Here is a 25,323-nt window from a genome sequence, read left to right as displayed (position 1 = left end):
TCCAGTCTTCATGTAGACATGTATTTTCAGTTCTCTTGGGTAGACGCCTAGGAGTAGAATTACTGGGTCATATGGTAAGTCTACGTTTAACCTTTTGAGGAGCTGCCAGACTGAAATCACTTTTCTTAAGTAAGCTTTTTATTGAAATAAACATCTATCCATAAAAAGGCAAAAGTCCTAAGTGGACACCTCCACAAATTTTCACAAAGTGAGCTCACGCACATCACCAGCACCCAGATCAAGAACAGAACGTGACCAGCCCCCAGAAGCTCCCTCATGGCCCCTTCCAGGCCCTACCCCACCCGTAAAGGGAATCACTATCCTCACACCACGATTAATTTTGCCCGTTTTTGAACTTTATATAAATGGGATCTTTCGTTTCCAGCTTCTTCTGTTCTATGTGGTGTTGGTAAGATCTAGCCATGTTGTTGAGTGTATCTAATTATCGTTCGTTCATTCTCTATGCTCTACTACAGTGAACTTTTTCTATTAAGGGCCAGAGAGTAAATATTTGTAGCTCTGTGGGCCACGTGGCCTCTGTCAGGACTACTCAACTCTGCCACTGTCACGTAAAAGCAGCCAGAGACAATACACAAATTAATGGCTGGGGCTATGTGGCAATGAAACTCGATTTATTGACAATGAAGTCTGAATTTCATATAATCTTCACCTGTCACAAAGTATCATTCTTCCTTCAGTTTCTTTCCATCATTAAAAAATATAAAAAACGTTCTTAGCTCATTTTGGCTCAGGCAGTGAGCTGGATTTGGCCCACGGGATGATGTCCTTTGCCTCTTCCTGTTCTATAGTATTCAATGGTGGAAACAGACCCCCATGAGTTTATCCCTTCTACTGTGGATGGACATTTGGCTGGTTTCCCACTTGGAGCCATGACACTACTAGCTAATCCCCAGATGACCTGGGCAGATGGAATGGAAAGTCATCACTCAGATTAAAATATTAAAAGTCTCGGAATTCCCCGGCGGTCCAGTGGTTAGGACTCTGTGCTTTCACTGCCGAGGGCCCGGGTTCGATCCCTGGTCGGGGAACTAAGATCTCTGCACAGTGCAGCCAAAAAAAAAAAAAAAAAAAATCAAAAGTCTCCAATCAGCAAGGAAGGCTGGTCACCCCAAGGGTGAGTTCCAGCAGGTTCCTCTGGCAGCGTGGGCATGGTGGAAACTGCCACCAAAACCCCCTCCCGGCCCCGTGAGCCTTTCCAGCAAGCTGGCCTCGCCGTCTTTCTCCTCCCTGTGCCCTCGCAGTAACTTAACTGCCATTCAGGGCTTGGCAAATGTTTCCTACAAAGGGCCAGATGGGAAATGTTTTCAGCTCAGGGGCCATGCAGTCTCGGTCGCAATTCATCCAATCGGCCTTTTGGTCGTTGAAGCGCAGAGCAGCCTAGACAGAGCGGAAAGAAGACGTGTGCCTGTGTGCCCTGACGTGCGACCTACAGAAACAGGCCGCGCTCGGGGGCTGCTGGGCGCTGCTTGACACAAGCAGTCACGGGGCATCTGCCACCTGCCAGGCCCCTGTCCACGGTGCCAGAGCCACCGGCAGGCCTTCAAGCCTCACCTACCAACACAAGCAGCAGAGCAAGCATCACCATCCACTGGGAACGTACAAAGATGAAGAGGCACGGCCGTCCTGCACAGGGTTCTGGAAGGGAAGGATGGGACCCTGGAAATGCAACCACAGGACCTCCCGAGCGGCGTTTCAACCTGGAAGCTTTGGAGGTATAAAAGGTAGTTCTTAACACACACACATACACATCAAGGTTTCTATGATATCCTACCATCGGAAAAGTTTCTCCAACAAATTAGCTATCCTAATGCTTCAAGACACCAGATGCCCCTGGCTTGTGAATACAAATATGGTCATAGCATCACTTTGACAGAGTGGTCAAGGCCATCAGGGCTAGAGGTCACACATACTCACAAGACACCATGAAAGGAGTAGGACACAAGGAGGAGAGGATTCGAGAACACTGAGTTCAGAGCCAGGCCTGAGATGACAACTAAAAAAAAAAAAATACGGAAAAAAGCTTCATGTCTTACAGATTTTCCAGAAGCTCCAACAACCAATCACAAGTCACTTTTCTTGCACCCTGCATGGATTACAGCAGGCACTAAACTCAGGGCTGATGTCTGCTGGCCGCCAGCTCCTTGGTGCTGGCCGCTCCTCTGAAGGCCACCAGCCTGGGCTCCCTGGGGCTCAGAGGGGGTGTCATTGCACCACTGGGCCACCAGAGGGTGCTGTGTGAGCAGCCCTGCTGCCTGGGGCAGCTGAGTCCACTGGGCGGGGCCTGCCTCCTCTCCATCTGCTCCGACCAGTGCCCTGCCCTGCCTCACCCGCCATCCTTCCCTCAGCCTCCTTCAGCCCCAACTCCTGCCTCAGGTCACAGGAACTCCTGTCTCCACAGCCCATGGCTTGGGCTCTGTGCCCTGAGCAACTCAAGGGCAATTCCCGCTGCGGCCCGTGGCCACTCCTCTGTCACCTTCAGTGGCTTCTCGGCTTCTCCACACCCTCTGACTCCAGTGCTTCCCAAAGTCTGCTTGCAATGCGTGGGTCTCACACCCTCTGACTCCAGTGCTTCCCAAAGTCTGCTTGCAATGCGTGGGTCTCACACCCTCTGACTCCAGTGCTTCCCAAAGTCTGCTTGCAATGCGTGGGTCTCACACCCTCTGACTCCAGTGCTTCCCAAAGTCTGCTTGCAATACGTGGGTCTCACACCCTCTGACTCCAGTGCTTCCCAAAGTCTGCTTGCAATGCGTGGGTCTCAAACCCTCTGACTCCAGTGCTTCCCAAAGTCTGCTTGCAATGCGTGGGTCTCACACAGCCTGCTGACCGAAGAGTCGAGACGCGTCAGAATCCACACTGTGTGATGCCATCTACGTGGCATCCTATAAATTATACGTTAGGTGGTGACACGGAGGCTTCGTGTTCGATCCATTAAGCCACACAGTTAGGTGTTATGCACTTCGGGGCGTGTTTGCTATGCTTCGCAATTTGAAGAAGTGTTTGAAAATGTGGGCTGCCCATCAGGAAATGCAGCTTCTTAGGCACGATTCTCACTTGTGGCTTTTGCCCAGCGCATCTGTTCCGTCTTCCGGCGATAGTAGCGTCATTTTTCTTTGGAGCACAAGCCCTTCCCCACTCCCCACGGTCCTGGAGGTTTGGGCAGAAGGGGATTATGGCGGGAAGGAAAGCTCCAGTTCGATGGGCAGGGGCTTCGGGGCTGTCTAAAAACGCTCGCTTTCTTTTGAGATGCAGAAGTGTTTGGAAAAGAAGAGGATGCCCTGAAAGAGCCCTCTGCCAGGCCCGTGGAGGGAGGCCTGGAGGGGGAGAAACTGAAGGGGGCATGGGGGGTTAGGACACCTGGGCCCTGCAGGCCAATGTGGGTGCCTCGCCAGCCCTGCCGAGCCTGGGCTGCACGCCTGTAAAAGGGCTGAGCGCCCTCCGAGGTGGCCTGGAAACGGGCAGAGAAACACCGGCACCTGGCATTTGCTAGATGAGCTGGTCACTGACTAGATGGCAGTGCAGCCGAGCATTTAGCTCCGCACAGGGGTGCAAGAGCAGGCCATTCTCGCCCCCCAGAACTGTCCCTCCCCTCCATTTGGTACCAAAGCTTCCCCTCCCCACCGTGGGCACGTGACCCAGGCGGGCCAATGACAGTCTCCAACCGCCAGCCACAGCGACTGGCTGTGGGGCGAGCAGGGGACCCATGCAGTGCCACATGCAGACGACAGCGAAAAGGAGGACGCTCCTTCCAGGGGAGTGGCTACCCTGGGAGCCACCACCTCTGCGGCGGGTCTACCGCGGGGGGATGAGACCGGGCGACACAGACCAAAGATGGACGGGCCAGTGGCTCCCAACAGGCAATTCTGCCCCCAGGGGTCACTGGGCACATTTTGTCACCTCTGACTGGGGTGCAGCTGGCATCTAGTGGGTGGAGGCCAGGGTTGCTGCTCAGCACCCGACAGGGACCAGGACGGCGCCAAGTGCCGACAGCGCTGAGGCGGAGAAATTCTGCCTTAATCCAAAACTGGGCCAAACGAGCCTTTTGGGCACTACCCTGCAGGGGGTTATATTTGGGGGCCCCAGAGTCAACTGGTGACCTTTGAACCATGTGGATTCACAGGTCATTTCTCCCCAGAGTGGCCTTCCACTACAGGCAAGCTGTGCTTGAAGCTGTGGCACCCACCAGGGCCAACAGTGTCCCTAGGCAGCCATTTGGCAGTGCCTGGAGAGAGTCCCGGCTGTCACAACTGCGGGGGAGGCCGGGGAGTGCTCCTGGCATCAAGTGGGTACCGGCCAGGGATGCTGATAACCATCCTAAATGCGCAGGACGGCCGAACAGCAAAGAACGGCCCGCGCCAATGTCAAGAGCGACAGCCGAGAAACTGAACAGGTAAGCAAGCAAGGGCCTTCCCGTTCCGGAGGCCGGTTCCCTGGCCCCTGCCAACGCCACCAGTTCTCCGCGCCCTGACAGCGGGAGCAGCGCCTCCCCCGCCTTCCCGCACATCTGGCGCGCTGCGCAGCTGGCTAAAATGCGGATTCTGATCCAGCACGGCCACGGCAGGGCCTGAGACTCTGCACTTCCCACAAGCTGTTGCTGCCGGCCTGCGGACCACACTCTGAATACAGAAAAGGGACCGGGCTGAAGTCAGAAACCCAGGGAGGAGGGAGGCGTGAATTGGGAGATGGGCACTGACATATACACACCCTACTAGATATAAAGCAGACAGCTAGTAAGAACCTGCTGTAGAGCACAGGGAACTCTACTCAGTGCTCTCTAATGGCCTATATGGGAAAAGAATCTGAAAAGAAGAAACCGGGGAGCCAGGCGGGACTGGGGGCCAGAGACAGAATCACGGCCCAAGCAGATTAAGAAGCCGTGGTCGGGGGCTTCCCTGTGGGCACAGTGGTTGAGAATCTGCCTCCAATGCAGGGGACACAGGTTCGAGCCCTGCTCCGGGAAGATCCCACATGCCGCGGAGCAACTAAGCCCGTGTGCCACAACCACTGGGCCTGCGCTCTGGAGCCCACGAGCCACAGCTACTGAGCCTGCGTGCCACAACTACTGAAGCCCGCGTGCCTAGAGCCTGTGCTCTGCAACAAGAGAAGCCACCGCAATGAGAAGCCCGCACACCGCAACGAAGAGTAGCCCCCGCTCACCACAACTAGAGAAAACGCGCGCAGCAGCAAAGACCCAACGCAGCCAAATTAATTAATTAAAATTTTTAAAAAAGAAGCTGTAGTCAGAGGCAGGCAGGAGGGCAGGTGTCTTGGGGGCTGAGAAAGGAGAGTTTTGAGGAGGCGCGGTGAGCAGGTCCCAGGCCAGTCCCATCCCTGGCTGCACAGCCCAATCACCTGGGGCCTTTCACAAAGGCCCCCAACCCCAGGTCCAGCCCGGAGTAGTTAAATCCGGGTCTGGGGGCCCAGGCATCCGCACTTCTAAAGCTCCCCAGGTGCTTTCAAAGTGCAGCCTCTCAGGTGAGACCCTGAATCAGGCTGGGATGAGCCCATGAATCGCCTGGGGTCTTATTAAAATGCAGATTGCGATCCTGGAGGGGGGAGTGGGGAAGAGGGCAGTCTTGGAGCTCCTGCCTTTGAAGAGTGTCACACCTCAACTCGAGGGCTGCATTACCACAATCATCGTCATGACCGTGTGATCCAGTGTAAACCCTTTCCCCCCAGCCCCTCCTCCTAGGGCAGCCAGGCCAGCTCTCCATCCACTCAGTTCTCTGACGGGGGAGGAAATCAGGAGCTTAAAATGAATGAGGGGACGCCGGCCTGCCTTTATTCATGCCCTGGATCTCTGTGCACACAACACCATGACACGCTTCAAAAATGCAATCCAATACAAATTCACAGCTAGCTTCAAATTACACAACAGACACGGGTCTCCCAATGTGCTCGTGTGGATAAAGAAAAAAAATTTCTTTGCCATGCATGTTTGAGGCTATAGCAAACATTTGTTAAACATACCAGTATCTTCTGCCTCCACAATGCTCGCTCACACACACACACACACACACACACACACTAAGGGACTTATGGGACTCCATCAAGTGAACAAATATATGCACATGGGAGGCTCAGAAGAAGAGAAAGAAACAGGCAGACACAGGGAGGAGGTGCCCATCCATGGCTCTCCCGGTGCCTCCTACCCAGCATTCCTGCCACACCCCAAGGAAGTTAGAGGGAAGCCTTGACCTTGGTCTTTTCACCCACAGTTGTAATACTGCTGCATGACTACATGCATGTGAACTGCTCTGGACACATGGCTCTGTCATCCCCACCCAATTTCTAGAATAACTATTGTATGTGATGCTCCCAGTGCCCCACCCATATCCCTCAAAACCTTCCAGTGAGCTCCAGCTGATTCCCAACTGTATCTCTGTGCCTGAGGTCACTGCCTCAGGCCCCGTGGAAGGTGGCTCTGCTGGTGTGGCACGCCTGAAGAGCATTATTGGGAGCAGGTATTAACCGATGACCCTCAGGAACTGGTGCATAAATACTCCCACTCCCTCGCTCCCTGAATGGGATCATTTCAAGGCATGTGTTTCGTACCTGTGCAGAAAAGACTTAGCACTGCAGGCCAGAGACTGCTCTCTTCCGAAAGGCCTACTGGCAAGGCTGGCCCTCGGCTGGCACCTGGGAACTTGGATTTCAGGAGGGTTGACACCATCCCCAGAACTGATAAGAATGGCTCGTGGTACCTAAACTGGTTGTCCAAGTACTGTGACTGATGCCGAACCTCTGCTCTCCTTCTGGGAGTCTGGAATTTTGATACGAGCTGGACAGAGTGCCTACAGGACCAGCCCCCAGTAGAAATCTGGGCACTGAGACTAACAAGCTTCCTGGGCAGAGAGCACTTCCCCCGTGTTGCCTCAGCTCACTGTGGGAAAAGTAATCGCATCCTGTGGGACTCCACGGGAAGAGGACTCTGGGAGCCGGAGCCTGGTTTCCTCCAGACTTCGCCCCGTCGCCTTTTCCCTTTGCTGATTTTGCTTTATATCCTTCCATTATAGGAGGTCACAGCAGTGAAGACAACTATACACTGAGTCCCCTAAGTCCTCCTAGTGAACCCACAGGTGACTCGGGGAGCTCGTGACACAGCAAGCATCATTTTCTAGAGTTTCCAAAGCATGGAGTTAAGCTCCGGCTGCCCACAGGGTGAGCTGCATTAACAGCCCAGGCTCTAACGGGTGCCTTCTTCTCCCGGTCGCCCCTCTCAGGGTCCCTGCAGCACCCAAGAAACGCCCTGCACCAGAATCCTCGTCTCAGGGTCCGCTTCTCAGAGAACCCAAATGAAGGCAGCATCGCGGGCCACTTTCTCTTTCTTCAACCAGGGATGCCTTTGCCTGCATAAATCCCTGAGTGATGTTTATGGCCCTGTACAAATGGGCAAAATCTTCATGACCTAGGGCTAGGCAGAGATTTTAGGGATGACACCAAAGCACGACCCTTAAAAGAAACCAAATGGGTAAGTTGTACTAATGGGCAAAGTAAAACCTGCCATCCGTGTAAGAACGCAGGAAAACTCCCTGACACACTTTACTGATTGCAACAGGTGACCTGGCAAATCGGGAGGGCTGGGTCCCGGTCCTGGTCCCGGCCCCAGACATTGAGCTTCAGCAGCTCTGGGGCAAGGCCCGAGAATGTGCATTTCTTACAAGCTCCCAGGAAGGGTGATGCTGCTGGCCCGCGGACTGGGCTTTAACAACCAGGGGCCCTTATAAACCCTTCATTCCCCTCCTGTTCCCCACTCCATGTCCTTCCCTGCATCCTTCCCGTTGTGTTTTAATTACTACTGTTTTGAATACCAATCTTACTTATAAACTGGAATCATTGTTTCAAAGCTTGCTGCCTCTGAGCTCCTGAGGGCAGAGGCCTGCGTTACTCACCCCCATCTACCGTCTGCACCTTTGAGGCAGTGTTTGCTGAGCGTGCTGTACAGTCACAACATCCGTTAACCCTAAAAAGCTTCACCCACCGCATACACAATCTCTCCTCTACAAGGAGCGTTATTAAAACTACATCCATCTAGACCTAGAGATGGTCACACTCAGTGAAGTAAGTCAGACAGACAAAGACAAACACCATATGATATCACCTGTATGTGGAATCTTAAAAAATGATACACGCAAACTTACTTACAAAACAGAAATAGACCCACAGACACAGAACACAAACTTACGGTTACCAAAGGGGAAAGGGGGAGGGAGGGATAAATTAAGAGTTTGGGATTAAAATATGAAGTAGATAACCCACGAGAACCTACTGTATAGCACAGGGAACGCTACTCAATATCTTGTAATAACCTGTAATGGAAGAGAATGCAAAAAAAAAGAATATATATATTTACGTATATACGTATAACTGAATCACTTTGCTGTACACCTGAAACTAACACAACATTGTAAATCAACTACATGTAAATAAACATTTTTTTAAAAAACAAACAAAATTACATCCATCTAGAGATAGAAAACTATCAAGCAGTCAGCTCAATGCTTGGGACATCACTGCACAGGCACACTCAAAAATACATATAAGAGGGCTTCCCTGGTGGCGCAGTGGTTGAGAATCTGACTGCCAATGCAGGGGACACGGGTTCGAGCCCTGGTCTGGGAAGATCCCACATGCCGCGGAGCAACTGGGCCTGTGAGCCACAACTACTGAGCCTGTGCGTCTGGAGCCTGTGCTCCACAACAAGAGAGGCCGCAATAGTGAGAGGCCCGCGCACCGCGATGAAGAGTGGCCCCCGCTCGCTGCAACTAGAGACAGCCCTCGCACAGAAACGAAGGCCCAACACAGCCAAAAATAAATAAATAAATAAATTTATTTTTAAAAAAATACATACAAGAAAGATAGCTTACCTGTGAGTATACACAGGACAAAAAGAATACAAAAACCATACTCAAGTCACTAGACGTGAAAATGAGAGGTTGGGACACGTCTCTTTGACTGCATCGCCTTTCACATGCACCATGGTCCGCAGTTTTATCCTCTGTAGCAACGCGAGTCTGAAGGGCATGCCTTGCTTTCCCCTCCTAGGTTCGGGGGGTTTCTTTAACTGCTCGATTCATCCTGATTTTTCCCTTATTACTTTTCACCCAGGAAAAAAGCTGGGCTGACAAATACAGACAGATCTCTTCCTCGGTGCAGCCGGCCAACATCCTGGCTGACGCCCAACCACAGGCATCTGACCCAGAATCTTGGGAGCCCAAAGAAGTGGACTTTGGACCCATCACAGCGGGAAGGGGGGGAGCACCAAGACTTGGCAGTCCCTGTAGCAGCCGGATGAGCCAAACCCTACTTCACATTTCTTATCCAAGTGCAGGAGGTGAGAGGGAAATTGGTTTAAAACTCCCTTTAAGTTCTCTCAAGAAATTTCTCTGAAATACGTTTTCATTTGTGGCCCAGAACTTTTGCTCTAGGAAATCCCGTTCTACAGGATTTAAACTACGAGACTACAAGCCCACAGATACAAGAAGCTCAGCGAATCAATACACCCCAAGCACCCAAATAAATAACAGAATAAAACCACACTGAGGAGTGGCATAATCAAATTGCTAAACCCAGTGAAAAGGAGGATATCTTAAAAGCAGCAAGAAAAGAAAAACAGCAGCAAGAGAAAAAAAGACACCTATATACAGAGAAAACTAGGCGACTAGACACAACCACAAGGATGAACAACCTACCACTACATACACTGACAAGGATGAAATTCACAAACCCAATGTCAAGGGAAGGCCAGACACAGGAACACATGAGTCCACTAAAACAAAGCTCCAAACAAGCAAACCGAATGTGCGGAGTTAATCAGGACAGCAGTTACCCTTGGGCTGAGGAGTGACCAGAAGGGACATGGGGGTGGCTTCTGGTGGCTGGTCACGTTTTTTCTTTTTTTTTTTTTAATATTTATTTATTTAGTTAGTTAGTTACTTAGTTGTGCTGGGTCTTAGTTGCAGCTCGCCAGCTCCTTAGTTGCAGCACGTGGGCTCCTTAGTTGTGGCATGTGAACTCTTAGTTGCAGCAGGCATGTGGGATCTAGTTCCCTGACCAGGGATCAAACCCGGGCCCTCTGCATTGGGAGCACAGAGTCTTAACCACTGTGCCACCAAGGAAGTCCCATTTCCTGTTTCTTGATCTGGGCACTGGTTACCCAGGTGTGATCACTTTGTGAAAATTCATCAAGCTGTACACTTACACTTTACACATTTTTCTGCACATACATTTCAATAAAAGATTTATTACTCAAGGCAACCCAAAAGACCCATCAACTAGAATTAAATCTCTCTGCCTCACTGTACAAAAGTTAGATTTTTTAGTTGGCATGCTGAAACACTTCTCTCAAGTGCCTGTGAACTACCTTCTTTCTCTTTTAAAATACCTACCTAGAAAAACTGATCTCCCACTGAAATAATTCAGGTCCAAAGTCTGAACCCTCTGACCGAGCAAAGGCACTGGGGTTGGCAAACCCACCATGACATGGGCTCCAAGCTGCATTACAGGCCGGAGCACGTTTCACTGGTGCAGGGAGAAAAGGGGAGATGCTCCCAAAGAAAGTGACATCCCAGATTGGCAATGCTGGGTGCCTGAAGTGACAGCAGACATCCAAACCCCACTGGCATCTGGGGGCTAGTAGAGACTGAAGTCTCCAGGCTATGAAGATCAACAGGGAAGTAGACATTTTCCTGAAATATACACAGCTGTCCATTTACTTAAAATCAATACACTGAAGCTCCTCATCAATATGCGCTAACTTACAATCAATAACCTAAACCGTGCATGGAGCTCCTCTCTTCCCCAGGTGTATTATCTGGAATGCTACATAACAAACTACCTCAGAACTCAGCAGCTTAAAATAATAAACATATAATCTTACACAGTATCTATGGGTTGGGGATTCAGGAGCAGCTTGGCTGGGTCTTTCTGGTTCGAGGTCTCTCAGGAGGTTGCCGCCCAGGGCCGCAGGCATCTGAAGGCAAGTCAGTGCTGGCTGTTGGCGCGAGGGCTCAGTTCCACTGTACCCTGCGCCTCCACAGGACTGCTTGAGCGTCCTCAGGACATGGCAGTCAGCTTCCTCTAGAACAAGTGCTCCACAGGAGCGAGGTGGAAGCAGCAGTCTCTATGACCTAGCCTTGCGAGTCACACGCCGCCCCTTCCAGCGTACCCCACCGGTGGCACAGTCAGCCCTGAGGGACTCAGTGTGGGAGAGGCTGCACTTGGCCATGAACACAGGAGGCAGTCATCGGGCCCGTCCTGGAGGCCGGTTCCCCCACTAGTCAAAGCTTCTCCCCTCCCCTCTCCATCTCACCCGAAACCCCACCAACTTCAAATTCATTTGAGATGATGGAGTCTCGCTTTCAAGATGCAGACACCTTTAGGCGGGTGACGGGCCACGCTTCATCCACCCCCTCTAGCCAACCCTCCAGCTACCGCACGGCGCTCCCCGGGGAGATTAGACCCAGCGGCGCTGACACTGACAGGAGCCCCCTGGTGGCCACGTGGCGAGAGGCCGAGGGCCACGGCACCCTCCGGCGTCCCCAAGAGAAGAAAGCTCAAGCCGCAGGATGCACAGAAAGAGACGTGAGAATTAAAGTTTGTCAGCTTCAAAATGTTGCCTGGAGCGGGCACAGAGGGGGAGGGTCACTTCTACCTCCCCCTCCTGCTTCCCCCTTGGCCCCTGCCCAGCACCCAGCCCTCCCCGCACCCCTTCTGCCCCCCAAGGCTGGCGAGCCGGTGCAGGGCGCGGCCGCCCTCCGTGGCACAGTTCCTGTGGCCCCAGGGCTGCGCGGCTATTTGTTCCCTTTCGGAACACAGCCTGCGTGTTGGGAAGGGGCTGAGGCCAAAGGCACATGGCCTCCGGTGACACAATGGACTCAGTGTTCTCACATCCCGCCCCCCTCCCCAGAGGGCAGGGAGACGGCCATGAGGTCTCCACGTTCCCGGCACCCAGGGCCAAGGATGGAGAACTTCCGCAGAGCCTCCTCCACACAGTAATAATAACAACAACAACTCTGGATAGGGCTCCCGTCCTAAGCGTGTCACACGTATCAGTCACCAGGGCTCCTGACACTCTGTGAAGTAAATGCCGTCACCCTCAGGCCCACGTTACAGATCAGCAAGCTGAGGCAGAGGGGAGGTTAGGTCTCAAGCCCAAGTCCCACAGACAGTGAGCGGGGAGCCAGAGTCCCACCGGGGCCCGAGGACCCTTCCTCTTGGGTTGTGAGAGGACTGAACAGGCCTCGTTCCTCTCGGGACCCAAGAGCTACCTGCTTCCACGGAGAGGGCACTGCTCGCCAAGCTTCTCCTAAACTGCGCGGAAAGCGCTCAAGTAAAGGCTGCCGGGTTACCGTCCAACCTCCCGGGTGGGCGATGGCTCGTGTGCCCCGGCAAACACCGCTGGATTAGTTCACCAGCGTTGCCCTGACAAGCCCCAGAGGCCGGGTGGCTCGAACGGCAGAAACTTCTTGTCTCCCAATGCCGGAGGCCAGAAGCCTGAGATCCAGGTGACAGCAGGGTTGGTTCCTTGGGGGCTGTGAGGGCAGGATCCGTCCCAGGCCTCTCTCCCTGGCTGGTGGACGGCCGTCTTCTCCCCGCGCCCCTTCACACCCTCTTCGCCCTGCGCCTGTCTGTGCAGAGACCCCCTCTTCTCATAAAGACCCCAGTCACACTGGACCGCGGCCACCCTCAGTTCTAAGTTGATTACCTCTACAAAGATCTCATCTCCAAGTAAGGTCGCATTCTGAGGTACTACGGGTTAGGACTTCACCATGTGCGCTCTGAGAGACACAATATCAGCCCATGACAGCGGCTGAAGACGATGCTGGTGAGAAACGCCTCCGTGTCCCTCCCTCTCCTGGGACCTCTGCAGACCACCTTCCTCCGCAACAATCTACTTCCTGCTCATGTGGGCTACTCCCCCTCGGGGATGAAAACAATGTCACAGACACTCGCAACTAGCATCTCCGTGAAGGTTAAATGCACGGAGTCCTCCAATGCAGCCTCGAGGTGTCCTTCGCAGTGTCCTCAGAGCAAGGCCACAGCGGGAACACGGCCACGGGGTGGCTTAACCGTATTCCAGCGGGGTTACCAAGGTGAGGGCTGAAATGTCGGTCAATTCCTATGTTTTGGGCAAAAGGGGGGCTGGTGGGAGGCCTGACGGAGCTAAGAGGAAAATAATGTGTCTGGGACCGTTGCGGTGGCCACTCTCGTCCTAACCCAACCAGCACCTCCAAGGGCTCCGGTGGATGGAAACAATAAATTTTACACTGACCATCGCAACCCAGAAGGGAGGCTAAGATCCCGGCAGGAGGTAAGCTCCGGCCACCCCCCAGAGACGTGGTAAAAAGTGCGGGGCGAGCCCAGGGGAAGCAACAGCAGCCACGAGAAATGAGTCAGCAGGTCCCCGGGCACAGGGCAAGGAACAGACCTCCCGAGGGGATTAACAGAACTCGGCGTGTCTGTGTCACGCTCCCTCCAGCCAAACCCCACCCCCACCCCCGGATCAGCGCTGCCGCTGGTGGGAGCAGGCCCGGCAGCATCCTCGGGGGGTCGAGGGCCCGGCCTAGCCCGCAGGGCTCTCCCCGCACGGGACCCCAGGAGGGGGACAGTCACCTCCAACGGGGAAGGCTCTGGTCTCAAACCTCCATCAGTCCAACCGACGGCCAGCTGCCTGCTCTCAGGACCGGCACAAGGACCTGCACGGGAGGGCTTGGCGACAGTGGACCGTGGGTGACCCAGGCTGGCCAGCACGGGGGGTGGCGTAGCCCTCCAGGCAGAGAACAGCCCATTCACAGGGAAAGAGGCAGGCGGCGGGCTCAAGGGCCCGCGAGAAAGCTCGAGCGACTTCATCCACAACAGGAGGCCGGAAGGGGAGCCTTTCCAGTGTCATATATGGAATGCAAGAGCTGTCGCCTCTGCTGTCCCTGCGAACTGCCGCCCGTCACTGGTGACACTGTCCTGAGAGGTGCTGCAGGTGGCCTCCACCTCGCGGCACTGTCATCACACACTCACAGTGCGACCTGACCGCACGTGCTCCTCTGATGACCAAGGCCCGCCTGGCTCCAAGCACGACATGGCTGCTAAATTGGTTAAGGGCACGGTCCTCTAAGCTACAGCTCACCTGGCCACCCAGGTCACCACTCACGTGGCCACCGTCCCGACCTCCTCGCTGGCCACCCTGCTTTCTCTCTCACCCACCTCCGACTTTTCTCCTTACAGCAGCCAGAGCCATCCTTTCGAACACAAGTCCCGAAGTGTCACTCTCTCACCCAAGAGCACCCAGTGGCTTGCCATCACACCTAGAGTCACCAGGGTTGGTGCCACTCCTGCCGAGTCCCCACAGGGTCCGCCCAGCCACCCTTCCAAGCACCTCTCCCACCACGCTTCTCTGGGTGGTTCTTCTCTGGACACGCCCACCTCCTTGCTGCCTCGCCTCAGGGCCTTTGCACTGGCTGTTCCCTCAGCCGGAGCTCTCTGCCCCCTTGATGTTCACGTGGCTCCCCCTCAGTCCCTGGTCACGTGTGGGCCCCCAGAGGGGCCTCCGTGACCGCCCTAACCAGGGTTCTGAATCCACCACTGCCCACCCTCCGCCTCCCGCTATATTTCATGCGACAGCACAACCTATCAAATACAGTTATCTTCTCTTTCCTCGACTTCAATGTCACTTCCACCGAGGCACGAACCTTGGCCATTTGGTTCCACGGTAAACCCCAGTGCCTAGACTGGTAGGTCTCAACCGGGGGCAATTTTGCCCACCAGGGAACACTTGGCAATGTCTGGAGTTCAGCCGTCACAAGTGGGGGACGGGGCAGTGGTTGCAACCCACATCGAGCGGGTGGAGGCCGGGGACGCTGCTAAACATCCTACAGTGCACAGCACAGCCCCCCAGAGAATCATCCGGCCCGAGAGCCCACAGTGTCCAGGGCGAGAAACCCTGGCCTAGACACACAGCAGGCACCCAACAGGTACTGGCTGAACAAAGAAGTAAATGAGGGAGTGAATGAATGAATGAATATCGAGGCTCACGTCTCATGGAAACGCCTTTGCAGTTCTCAGGATATCGGTGGTCTTTTCTCAGGGTACTAACATTTCACTTAATTTTTCATCCAACGAATATTTAATGAGCACTTACTCTGCCACGTGCTATGTGCTGGGTTTACAGTGGTGAACAAAGCACACACAGTTCCTTCCCTCACACAGCCTATAGTGCAAAAAAGAACATTCTGTACAAGGCATCTGGGGACCTGGGTGGTTCCCCAACTCTGTTGCTACTGGTCACGTGACCTTGGACAAGTCACCTGACTTCTCGGGACATCTCTTGGTCATATGTAAAATATAAGGGTTGCTTTGACTTTTGAAGCTAGCTAGCTTCCAACATCTAAATTCTATGCATTTAATTAATTCCAGAGGTCTTTTCCTGTTTGGCATTTTTACATTGGCATAATACCATAAGCATTGATTACAAAAGCTTGAGGGATCCACACACCCATCAAGAGGGGACTGGTTAAGTAAACTTCCACACCGTCCACACTCTGGAACATGCTGTGAGCGAGCTGATGTACAACAGCTTCCAAACAGCAGGAGTAAGAGAAACGAGGTCTATCAAGTATATTACTCTCCCAAGTACTTTCACAAGAAAATGGAATGAATGAATGAATCAGTGCTACATGATACAACACGGATGAATCTCACAATCATGCCCAGTGCAGAAGCCAGACATAAGAGTGTACAGATCATAGGACTCCAGGTATATGAAGTTCAAGAACAGGCGAAAGTAAACTGTGCTGACAGAAATCAGCATGGTGGTACCCTCCAGCCAGAGGATTTGACTAAAGGAGGGCAAGATGAGGCCCTCTGGGAGTACCAAGAATGTTCTCTTCAGTTGGTCAAAACCAACTGAATTAAGATCCATGCATTTCATTCCATGTAAATTACATCCTAGTGAGGAAAAAAGAAAAAGGAAAGTGCTATATACATTCTATAGATGGATGTATTTGCACAGACGTTTTCTGAAACAGTATGTAAGACAGTTATCAGTGGTTGCCTTTGGAAGTGGGATGGGGGACCCGGAATGGGAAAGAGACTTTGTTTTCTTTCCATAACCTTTATCCTGCGTGAAATCCTCCCAAAAAGCATCTATTACTATTTCGATGGAAAACAAGTCATTCAAAAAATACTTATCACTCTCTAGAAAGGAAACCACCCCTGCCCTTAGAAAGGACAACTTATCTCTGGCCAGCCCCTGACAGTACAGTCAAGCAAGGGTTTGATAATAAGGCCTTTCCCGCAACCCACACGCCAGAATTTGCAGAGGGCTCATACACCCACCCTCCTCACCACTAACTAATCCCCCTGGGTCTGGTTTGGGAGGGTGCAGGGCTGGAGGGCTGCTGGGTAAGCTGGGAACCTCCGGGCCAGCAGGTCTCACCTGGGGCCTCAGGTTCGTGCGGTCAAGGGCACCTGGAGCTCAGGTTAAAAATGCTCCCCGTGGGCTTCACCCTCAGATCTCAATCAGAATCTCTCACATGTCCAAGAGTCTACATTTCTTTTCTACCTTCTTTTTAACTTTCTATTGTGCACATTTTCAAATACACAGCACATTATGGAGAAGAGTCCAATGAATAACACCAGTCAGATTCAACCAGTGTTCCTATTTGACTGTATTTGCCTCTTCTCACTCTCTCTCCATTCAATTGAACCATTTAAAAGTAAATTATTGTGGTTCTCAAAGTATGGTCTGGGAACACCCTGAGGTCCCCAAGGCCTTTTAAGGGGGTCCATGCTGTCAAAAACATCCTTATAGGGCTTCCCTGTGGCGCAGTGGTTAAGAATCCGCCTGCCAATGCAGGGGACACGGGTTCGAGCCCTGGTCTGGGAAGATCCCACATGCCGCAGAGCGGCTAGGCCCGTGAGCCACGGGTACTGAGCCTGCGCATCTGGAGCCTGTGCTCTGCAACGGGAGAGGCCGCGACAGTGAGAGGCCTGCGCACCGCGATGAAGAGTGGCCCCCGCTTGCCGCAACTGGAGAAAGCCCTCGCACAGACACGAAGACCCAACACAGCCATAAATAAATAAATAAATAAATTTATTAAAAAAAAAAAAATCCTTATAATAATTGTAAATTTTTATTTGCCTTTTTCCATTCTCATTCTCTCATGAGTGTACAGTGGAATTTTCCAGAGGTTACATGACATGTGATACTTCAACTGAATGCAGAAGCAGGTTTGAGAATTCATCTCTCTTCTATTCAGCCATACATTAAAAAGATCTCCAAAAATGTTAAAAAAAAAAAAACTTTAAAAGTAACTTATTGCTCTCATGACACTTCACCCCTAACTACTTCAGCATGCATCACTGAAAAATAAGACTCCTGTACATATACACGTGTTAGTTATCTACTGCTGTGTAACAAATTACCCTGAAACATGGCAGCAGGAAACAACCACGTCTCATCTCACTGCTTCTGTGCCAGGAATGACGAGTGGCTGAGCTGGGTGCCCACCACACCACAAGATTATGGCACCTAATCAAACTTACAATAGTTTCCTCGCATGATCTAGAAGGCAGGCACATAAAAATAACCCAGGTGTCCCCAAAGCCTATTACCGATGTTTGTTCAGGCCAGGATCCAAACAAGGGCACAAGTTATATTTGGTTATTGTCATGGACTGAATGTATCCCCCAGAATTCATATATTGAAATCCTAATCCCCAATGTGATGGTACTAGGAGGTGGGGCCTTTGGGAGGTGATTAAGTTATGAAGATGGAGCCCTCACCATGGGACTAGTGCCCTTATAAGAGGCCAGAGAGCTGGCTTGCTCTCTTCCCACCATGTGAGGACACAAGGAGAAGGCAGCCATTTGCAATCCAGAAGAGAGCCCTCACCAGAACCCAACCATGCTGGCACCCTGATCTCAGACTTCCAGCCTCCAGAACTGTGAGAAATAAATGTCTGTTGTTGGTAAGCCACCCAGTCTGCGGTACTCTGTCACAGCAGCAGAGCTGCCTAGGACAGTGATTCCATCTCTTAAGTCTCATTTGATGGAGAATCCTCCTCCATTTTCTTTTTTTTCTTTTTTAACTTATTTATTTTATTTATTTATTTTTGGCTTCATTAGGTCTTCCTTGCTGCGTGGGGCCTTTCTCTAGTTGCGGCGAGCGGGGGCTACTCTTCGTTGCGGTGCGCAGGCTTCTCACTGCAGTGGCTTTTCTAGTTGCAGAGCACGGGCTCTAGGCACGCGGGCTTCAGTAGTTGCGGCTCGTGGGCCCTAGAGCACAGGCTCAGTAGTTGTGGCGCCCGGGCTTAGTGGCTCCGCGGCATGTGGGATCTTCCCGGACCAGGGCTCGAACCTGTGTCCCCTGCATTGGCAGGCGGATTCTTAACCACTGCGCCACCAGGGAAGCCCTCCTCTTTTTTCATTTTCTTTCACATCACTGACTGGGTGCAGAGACAGCGCCCAATGACCCACCTAGGGTGCCAAGCCATTCTGGGGACAAGCTACCTGGCCGGCTGTGGGTGCCACCTGTATAGAAAATGGCTGGAAGTGGACAAAGGAGGCTGCCTGTGCCCTGGCCTCTGCACACTGGCTCCTTCTCACTAAAGACCAACCCTCCCCCAGGAGAGCAATTTTTATGGGGCCAGGAAGAGGCAGAGAGAGCGAGCTGAGGGCAAGGGTATTGGGGGAGGGGCACACCACAGTCCCAGGCCCGTGGGGGGACAAGGATAATTTTTCTGATCATTATAAGCTCCCTCCCCCAAACCCACTACACATGGCCCACGCCTTGCAATGCCACTGCCATCACTGCTTCCTGTCTCCCGGGAGTTTCCAGCTTGCTGACCCTCTTACGCCCATCTGATCCCCCCAAAAGCCAGAGAAGCAGGACCAGCAAGTACAGTAGCCCCATTTACATTTTCGGCAACGGCTCCAAGAGGTGAAGTGATGCAGCAAAGCCGCTCGCTGAAGCGTCAGAGCCAGACCTTTAGCGGCCAGTCCTGCACTGGAGCGTAAAGCGCGTGACCGTGGCGGCCACAACGGGCACCAGCACCCCCGTTATCTCACTCCCTCCTTTCGACACCTCCACACAGGTCCTTCTATTCCCACTTCTGCAGATAAGGATGGGGAGTCTGGGCTACCCCAGTTCCAAACACGCTGATCTAGTGCTTGTGTTTTTCCCTCTTTCCCTGACACTCTGGCAAGCTAGCTTCCCAGCTACGACTGGCACACAAAACAGGCCTCCCCTCTTTGACTGAAGCTACTTCTGGAACCCCAGAGCATAAAAAAGTCTTCGCATTGACAACATCATGAAAGGGAATCGGATCTCTGACCAAGGGCTCAGCATGAAACAAATCATAGGAAAATGAATTCTAGAATACCAGAGCCAGAAGAACATTTCAAGACCATCCAAATCAGTGGTTCTCAACCAGGGGCAATGGAGCGCCACGAGGGAACAAGTGGCATGGTCTGGAGACATTTTTCATTGTCACAACTTGGGGGGAGGGGGCTACTGGCATCTAGTGGGCGGAGGCCAGGGATGCAGCTAAACAAACATCCTCCAGAGCACAGGACGGTGCCCACAACAGATTCATCCAGCCCCAAACGTCAATAGTGCCAAGGCTGAGAAACCCTGGTATAAATTCCTTGGTGACTCTGGGGGCAAGAAAACTGAGTCCCAAAGACACAAAGTGACTTGTCGCAGGTTCCACAGTCCCAAAGCCAGAAGTGGAATCACGTCTCTACTACATCTATCATCTGCTCTGTCTGTCTAGGGGTGGGCTGGGGGAGAAGGGAAGGTAAGGGCCTGAGGATCTTCACTCTAATAGCCAACCTGAACCAAATGAAGAAAACTGCAGTAAATTAATTACTGAATTACTGCAGCAGCGCATCAGGGTGTCCAAACGCTGAAAGAAATGCCTTATCGAATTATCAACTAAAATAGCATTGTTTTACAGGTCCTCCCACAGTTGCTGGATGGGTCAAATGATTCATGGTGTGAGTTCCAATACAATTCAGTGATACCACGGCTTCCAGAGGGGTCACGTTTTACAGGAAAGAACGCCACATTCTCCTCCTAAGGGTACCCACACATGTCCTGGCCTCGGGTCGTATGTGAACCAGAGAAAGGAATGTAAACACAGGCCTGAACTCTCAAAAGAGTCCATTAAAATCCCACCCCCTGTCCTGCTAAAATTGAAGTCAGCTGATGCCCCTCCATCTGCCACTGCGTCATCAAGCCCCTTCTTTCAGCAAGCAAATTATTTAGCAATGGAATCAAAAAGAACACTGGAAATTCATGGCTTTTGGTGTTCATTTCCAGCTCCACCCCCTTCTAAAGACCTTTTTGTTCTGAACAGATGTAGCTGGTTTGCACTCTCCTACACGCACGTTGGAAGCTTTATTTTATTTTATTGGATACTGTTATTTTTTAATCTATTTAAAACACCTGGAGAAAACAAACACATTTCTGACATACCCCTTTAAATGCTGGAACCTTGCAAAATAATGCCAAACAATTTAGACCGCACATCTAGCTCTTCAAATGCTAACCAAGAAGTTTCCATTCCATTTCAAGCAAAGCAGCAGCTTGCCTTTGAAAGAAATCAGGCTGACTACTGAGGACAAACCCCTGTAAGGAGAATCAGTAAACGTGTCATTATTTAAGAAGCACAATGACCGTCGGTAAACAGTTATCTTTGACAAGCCCCTCTCTCTCCTTACAATGCGTGTACTGTGATCATTCCTGATTTTTTTCCCCTCCTGTGAAAGAGGCCCGGGTCTTTCAGTCTGGCCCCTGCCCACTTTCCCAGGGTGCGCCTGCCAAGACCCAAGTCACGCGTGAGCCTGCAGCAGCCGCCCTCCGCGCCCCCCTGCTGCCTGGTGCCTGCAGCAGCCGCAGCAGCCAGAAACCCCACTTTCGCTTCCTGGGGCGCCGACGGGCTGCAGGGGCTCCTCCTGCAGAGTCCCTTACCTGCAGTGCCGCATGGCGCAGGCCGGTCGCCCACCTGCACCGCATCCTAGAGCATCGTTTCTTCGGCGCAACGGCTGCGAGCGCGCTGACGTCACCGGGAGGCGGGCCCACGCCGCCACGTGACGCCCTCGGGGCGAGGAGGGGAGGGGCGGGGGGGGGGGGAAGACCCTGGAAGTCCCTGGAGGTGAGGAGCGAGTGGCCGGGAAGCCTCGCTCCGGCCTCCTTTCAGGGCGGTGTGTTTGGTGTGGGCAGCTGGCCTAGCCTTCCACGAACTGTGGGAAACAAACAGCACACAGAAGGGGAGACCCAAATGACTCCAGGCTCCACGCAGGTAATAGGATTTCAATAAGGGGATTAGTAATGAAAGGAAATAATTTAGTCTTTTATTTTTAAAAAGTCTTTATCAAATGCAATGGAGAACTAAATAAATAAATCTATTTTGTGCAAATCAAAATGACAGTTAAAATACAGAGTGCATATACATACTTTGCGTAGAGGGTCCATGTTTCAAACCGTATATCAAATACATTAATTTGAAGCATATTCATTGTGGAATGTAATACTAATTGCACTGATGAATAACGCTTTTAATTACTCTCAGTACCTGCATTCCAATATCAACGTGTTTTTGCCGAAGAAAACAACAGTGACACCACATAGTCATACTTCTTACTTGAACATTTGACTGTTTAAAGTAAAGCGCTATTGCATGAGCATGGTTGTACTTGTGTCTGTTTTCTTAAATCTTCTGGCAAAGAATTTGATCTCTCAGACATGAAAGTTAATTCGCAATAACTCATTATTATACGTTTTCTAATTTTTATCACATTCTGCGGAAGTGAGTCCTCTATTACAGAAAATATGTACAATGTCAATATTTCTCATTCACAACTGAAACAGCCTTGCCTAGAGGGACTTAGAAAATTCCAACTGTGATCATTTCGTAAATTTGAAATGGCATATTTCAGGCTTAAACTGTGAAGATATCAACTTTCTTGCCAAACCACATAAACGTTTTTGAAATGTGAAAGAGCAAAAGCAGGAACTGTTTTTATTTGTATTCCAGTTTCATATAGATTAGTTTCCTTTCGTTTGAGTTTAAATTGCAATTTTAACATTCCCTTCGCTGGCGCCCCTGAAAGAGATGTGAAATGGGTTGTTTCACAAGTAGGCCAGGGTTACTTACTTGCTATTTATTCCGGCAGCTTTCATGTCCTTCTATATTTAACCCCGGGCCCTTTTACCACCATCCCCTCCTGATTAACCAAATTTCTGTTCAGAGGTCAGTCTCTAATTTGGGGCTAAATAATGGCCCTTGTCTCGCCCAGCGATCGATTATTTTCAACTCGATTTTAAAAATCAACAAAGTGGCCGTACGGTATTCCAGGTCCTTCCTGTCATTTGTTTTTCTGAGTGATAAGCAACTTACCTTTTGCTTTCAGATTCCTGAGATATAAAATTTAAATGCTACCGAAATCCCCTGCTCCAGTGGGTTGAGGGTCCGCTAGAGACAGAAGCTGACAAGCTCATTTTCCTGCCGGAGGCAGAAGTCGATTTCAGCCTTCGGCGCGCGGGGCGGGCCCCCACTACCCCCCAGCCAAGAGCCAGGCTGCGAGCGTCACGTGCTCCGCCCAGCCACTCAGCCCTGCCCGGCAGGCTGGGTCACCTCGGCTCTGGAGGCCGGCCCTTCCAAGCCTCGTACAGTCGGTTCCTTCGGGTGCACAGAGAACCCAGCGTCCCCGACACGGGACGCGCTGCCCGCTGGGGTTGGGCTGCCGGGACTACGGTGGTGGGAGTTCCAAGAATCGACGGGAGCTGGGACGCGGGGCTGTCTATAAAATGCCCTCCGAGGTCCGAAGTGACTTGCTCTGGGTTCCGGCTTGGCGGAAATGACTCAAGCAGAGGCACCTTCCTCGTCGTGGGGCGATTTTTTTGCCAGTAGGTTAGTTTCACCTTCTCTTCTCCAGGTGATTGTTCAAGTGTGAAGAACATTACAGCAAACAGGCAATTCAGGAAAAGCCTAAAACTGGGGCGCACAGTTTTCAGCAGAATGAGATCACTTCCGACATCCTCCACCTCCACCCGTGAAATTGTCCTTTTGGCAAGGACTTAAAAAAAAAAAAAAAAGATTACCCCCCCCCATAAGAATGTAAATTGAACAATCTTCCTGGTGGGCTGTTTAGCAATTCCTACCAAAAACCTTGCAAATAATGCGCGGGTTGAAACATACAGTGGGCCCGACAGCTATTGCTATCATTTGCTCCAGGAACTAGCCTCATTAGGAAAAAAGGAAAGGAACGGAAAGAATCGTGAAAGGAAAAATTGCTGCAATATTATTTATGACCTCAAAGCACCAGAAGCAAGTGAAGTGGCCAAAAACAGAGGACAGGTTAAGTTTATAAGACATCGGTACAACACAAGAATTAAAACGGATATGGTAATAGATACTTTTCGACGTGGAAAGACATTCACGGTGTCTTAAATGAAAAAAAGCAAGCTCCAAAGCATTATGTGCTGAATGATCCGACGAATGTATGTAGGTGTTGAAGGGAAGCAGAAGATGCCACCCCCAAAATATGCCACTTGGCATACTGATTATTTTGAATTAAAGTTACTTAAGAAACAGCCTGTGCAAAAAAAAGACACTCTGACCTTCCTTGGTCCCCCCAAAAGCATGTGAAGGTACCCTGCCCCCCACCAGGTGGATAAAAGGCATCCTTATTGCGGAGACAGGGAATTCATCACCTGGAAGGCTGTATAAACAAACCTTGTTACTCTCACTAATTTGCTAGCCCAAGCCCAAACCCCTTTGTTTCTCCAATTCTTCACAAACTTATGGTTTCCTTGTCTAGAAGGTATAAAAGCTGCCTGCTTTGGTGACTTCTTGGAGTCTCAGAATTCTATGGGCTCCCCTACGGTAGGAAATTAAATTTGTTTCTCTCCTGTTAATCCATTTTATGTCAATTTAATTATTAGACCAGTCAAAAAACCTAGAAGGGAAGAAGGGAAGAGTTTCCCCCCCTACAGTTTAATATATTTGTATCTACGCAAATGCCTTTGAACAGAGAAAACAACTGGGAAGCAAATTCACTAAAGTATCGACCTTAGTATTTCACTCATTAGTGAGATTAAGGGTATTTCTCATTTTCTTCATTTTAGCTTAGCTGCATTTTCTAATTTTTCTACGATTAACATGCATTGCTTTTGTAACAAGAAACAGCTATTGCTTTTTTTTTTTTAAAGCACTGTAGGAGACATAATCATGGATTAGGTATATTTTGCTACTTTTTAATGCAGATTTCATTCCTTGAAGATTCTCAAATCATAACCGCAAAGCCCCGAGAGAACAATTCCTAATCATCCTAGGTTATTCTGCTCATAAAAATCTTTAGGAAGGAAGATGGCAGCTCAGAACTGGTGCTACCGTTTCATCATCTGTAGGTCCAGCCTTAATTTCTCTTCCATTTAAATTCACTTCTTATTCTGCTATGTGTGAAGATTGAAAGATAGCCGTTAAGATCCTTCCTGAAAAGATTCTTCAAACACTTATGTAATAACCTTTGAGCTTTAATTTCTCCGTACTGGCACCTTCTGTTTTCTTCACAGATTTCTACTTGTTAATCCCTTTGAATCTTTTACATTTTTTCCCTCTTATCTGCTGCTGGTACATTGGACAATGTCTAGGGACAGTTTTGGCTGCCACAACTTGGGGCGGGGGGCGGGGGTGCCCCTGGCATCTGGTGGGTGGAGGTCCGGCATGCTGCTCACCATCCTACGGTGCCCAGGGCAGCCTTGCAACAGAGAATGTTCCAGCCCAGAACATCACTAGTGCCGAAGCAGAGAAAGCCTGCTTATAAAGTATAATTTGAGGCACTCAAATCTTCCATTTCCCAGGCTTTTTTTTTTTTTTTTGGCCGAGTCCCGAAGCATGAGGGATCTTAATCCCCCGACCAGGGATCAAACTCAGGCCCCCTGCAGTGGAAGCGCGGAGTCTTAACCACTGGACCTCCAGGGAAGGCCCTTCCCAGTCATTTTTAAGAGTTCACCATTGTATAACATGCTGGAAGCTCTGCTTCATTATAATCCCTTAAATGTGGTACTGCTGGAACGTGGGAAGTATGATTGCCTGTATCTTCATAGACTATTTCAGAATTGATGCACAGGAAGCTGCAAAGGGTGGTTATCTCTGGGGAGCGGAGCCCAGTGACTGGGACACGGAGAGGGAAGGAAGTTTTCATAGACATGGAAGCACGCTACATGGTAAACAAAACAAAACAAAACAAAAAAACTGTCTCTGGGATACAGTGTTACACCAGAACCAACACTGTCTTCAAATG

The 25,323-nt window shown here is 50.9% G+C and overlaps 1 protein-coding gene across 4 annotated transcripts in view; it reads right to left on the bottom strand.

Annotated features, from left to right (window-relative positions):
* The window catches only part of CLCN4 (chloride voltage-gated channel 4), an 85,302-nt gene extending 62,413 nt beyond the window's left edge, over window positions 1-22,889 (bottom strand). For 2 of the 4 annotated variants that reach the window (XR_009698889.1, XM_061177981.1), the window contains exon 1: window positions 22,416-22,889. The gene's annotated coding sequence lies outside the window, so the exon portion shown is untranslated. Of the gene's footprint in view, window positions 1-20,986; window positions 21,093-22,415 lie in introns of those variants that run through there. The other 2 variants (XM_061177983.1, XM_061177982.1) reach the window with 2 other exon arrangements.
* Between the last annotated feature and the right edge of the window lie 2,434 nt (window positions 22,890-25,323).

This window comes from Eubalaena glacialis, chromosome X (assembly GCF_028564815.1).
Source record: "Eubalaena glacialis isolate mEubGla1 chromosome X, mEubGla1.1.hap2.+ XY, whole genome shotgun sequence".
Taxonomy (NCBI): domain Eukaryota; kingdom Metazoa; phylum Chordata; class Mammalia; order Artiodactyla; family Balaenidae; genus Eubalaena; species Eubalaena glacialis.
Note: the sequence above shows the minus strand (reverse complement) of the source record. Positions and strands in the feature narration are given on the sequence as shown.